Consider the following 3,581-nt stretch of genomic DNA (forward strand, 5'->3'; position numbering starts at 1 on the left):
CAAACATGTACATATATACGGATGTATGCATACTCATATATACGGGTATACATATACATGCGTACACACAACCCTTCATTTGTATAATGTTATAAAATACAGACATAAACCAAATAATGTAATATAAACAAAGATACAGAAGAAAGTGTAGACTAATTGCTGATAGTTAGGTAGTCATACACCGGACTATCAAATATTTCACTATCAAATGAATATAATGGTTACAAAAAATGATAATGAAAAAGCGTAAGAAGGATGCCGGTGACGTAATGTTACATACCATTGAAAAATATTTAGATAATATTTAAATTCGATTTATTTCTTTACTGCCAACAAGGGGCTGCACACAGAGGGAACAGACAAGGACAGAGAAACAGATTAAACCGATTATATCGACCTCAGTGCGTAACTAGTGCTTATTTAATCGACCCCGAAAAGATGAAAGGCAAAGTCGACCTCGGCGGAATTTGCACTCAGAACGTAGCGGCAGACGAAATACCTATAAGCATTTCTCCCGGCGTGCTAACGTTTCTGGCAGCTCGCCGACTTACATATATTTAAATACATATATTTAAATACGTTTAGCATATATAACTATGTAGCAGAGTATGAATAAATAGAAGCTAAGAAGTATTATTCGAACCCCAAAATGGAACTGGTTTAAAATATGAAAATCTGTTTCTAATATAATGAATATGTGTTTCTAATATAATGGGCGTATCATTTCATCCGAAGTTCATTAGACCTGTTAATTATATTACCTGAACGTTTCAGTAGTTCCTATAATTAAGCGCAGTAGAAGGTGCACTCATACCTATCATTTGAATAAGTTAATGCACATTTTATTATACTTCAGGTAAAATGGAATCTAATTCTTCTGTTTCTTAATTCCCAGTTGTTTTTCCTTGAGTGGTGTAACCTTAGCTTTCTCACGATTATTGCAGATGTAAGAATGATTATATAATCTCTCCTTGATCTTGCAAGAAGTGGAACCGATGTTGTGTTTAGGTTAGTTATTACGTTTTAAAATAATTAAGTCGGGTGATTCAAAATATTCTGTTGTATCTAACTATTACATGAGAATTTTTTTCTCTTCTATCAAAAGTAGTTAGCGATATATTTCAATAACACCACAATGTTGATAGCTAATGGTGTTCCTTCTATTTTCTTTTCTAAGATATTTTACCCACATCGTACATTCTTATTTACCTTCTTAATCCTTCTATGTTTTGAGATCGTAAAGTCATTTGATATCTGTTTCTCGCTACCCCGTTATAGCTACTACTTCTAATTTTTTTATAAATTCGAATGTTAATTCTTAAATACTACTTATCCAAAAATTCTGGTTGTATTCGGCATTATTAAGGTGTTATCACACCTCTTCATAACCGTTTAAAACTTTACCTGTAGATGATGACTTTTATGCTATGATGTAATCTATGAACACATCAATACGATTCTATAATTCTACCGAAAGAGCTGTCGTAAATTTTAAACATCAGTTGTGTTCTTAGACACACGCACGCACTCACATACACACACATATATATATATATTGAAGGTGAGCATTAATCTATTTCAATATGGTTTGATTTGGGATTAGCATTCACAAAAAAATCTGGTGCAGTAACTGTAATTGTTAGCTTCATTTATCTATACAAAAACAAACAATAACATAATTTATAACTTGCAGCTTGGAGCCGTATATATTCCTCGTTAAATATTCTTATTTCTGTGTCTATGTATAAATTTATAGATCTTTATAACATTGTTTCATTACGATAAACATTTCGACAAATCGTATTCGATTTCATTCCAACGTTAATTCTGTGTAGTATGTAGTACCGGAACACATGTCGTGAAAAGCATAATAATTTTATGCGTAGGAAAACGATATGGGGATAAATACTAGCATTGCTTTAAAACGAAATATACTGTGTTAATTATGGAATAGTTTGATGTTGTCTGATGTGTTATACTTCTGAATAGGAATTGAAGACATACTTCCTGCCGAATAGAAACGACGTAGAATATAACTGTAACCGATGAGTCACTGTATATTGACAGAAATATATATCTCAGACGGTGAATAACTAGCAAGCAGAATGGATTCATTATTGGAAGGAATATCAAATGATACCACGTACTTGGAATCAGCAGGGTGAAAATATTTGGCATTTATTATGGCATAGAAAATATTTATTGAATTGGTGTTGATATATATTTCACATTTGCTGGGTATCTTCCAAAGTCGGTTCGTATTCTTGTTTATGATTTTCTTTAAATTGATAATATATATCTATATATTCCGTAAGAACAAAATATGATGCCTACGTCTCTTATATCTTGAATAAATGAGATATCTTTAGATAGGTTCATATCGTACTTCAAATTTCAAAAGTTGATGTTTTCAGCAGATGTTAACAGCAGAACTGGGGTGCAGAGTGCAATGGATTTTGTCGACGCTTCTAATTAAAGAAGAAAGTACGGAAATACGATAAAGTGTCTGAGGACATCATATTTTCAGGTAACATGATAAAATCATTGAGGTAGTAAAGGTGGAATGTACATATCGTGTGTGACATAATGAAATTGAAGGACTATAAAGTTTAAGAAGAATGTGCGATGTGGTTAAAATAGTCTAAGACAGAAAAGGAAATGGAAGAAACATCATTAGCCGTATCAATATTAGGACGTTATTGAGACATACTGTTAACTAATTTTGATAGAAGAGAAAAAAACTCCTGTGTAATGATTAGATACAATGGAATCTTTTGAATCTTAATTGACAATGTGTTACAACCATGAAGTGTTATATGTACACTGCAGATAACAAGGAAAGCGAGTGCCAGAAAATCAGTCAACGTAAAGTTATACGTCAGCCGAAGAGATCAGTAATGAATATAAAGATGCAGATAAAAATAATACTAACATCTGGAATAATGGAACGTGAAATGAAAATGATCTAAAAAATGAGTTTGTCAGGCAAACAGAACATAACTACGTTTCTTTACCCTAATTTGTCTTTCAAGCACACTGTAGGAAATTTGTAGATTGTCGGCAAAGTGAAAGAAGCGTATCGTCTGCTGTAGCAGCTGCTTGATTAATAATTAATGGGTTTAATTTGGAACAGAGGCAGTGTATACTATACGAGTGTGCTTCAGAACGGATCTGTGTTTATCATTGACATGATAAGTATTGCCACGAGTTATGTCCCTTAATATTCAAGCGCAACTTTGTGATTCAGGAAATAGAAACAATTAATTATATATGTACCAAACAAAAATTTAAACTGGAGACGATATGATTGAACGAAATCCTTGAAGCTGGAGTGTCATTATTATAGAGAGTGGACAGTTTAAATAACTGACCCTATTTGATATATATATATATATATATATGTATGCGCGTGTGTGTGTGTGTGTGTGTGTGTGTGTGTGTGTGTGTGTGTGTGTGTATGCGTGTGTGTGTTCATTCTTATATTCTGTTCAAAGTTTAATCGATGAAATCGACATCAGCACATTCTTTTTACGTATGATGCTTATTCCGTCCGTCACATTAACTAAAATACCAAGTTACGA

The sequence above is a fragment of the Octopus bimaculoides genome, chromosome 2, assembly GCF_001194135.2.
Source record: "Octopus bimaculoides isolate UCB-OBI-ISO-001 chromosome 2, ASM119413v2, whole genome shotgun sequence".
NCBI lineage: Eukaryota > Metazoa > Mollusca > Cephalopoda > Octopoda > Octopodidae > Octopus > Octopus bimaculoides.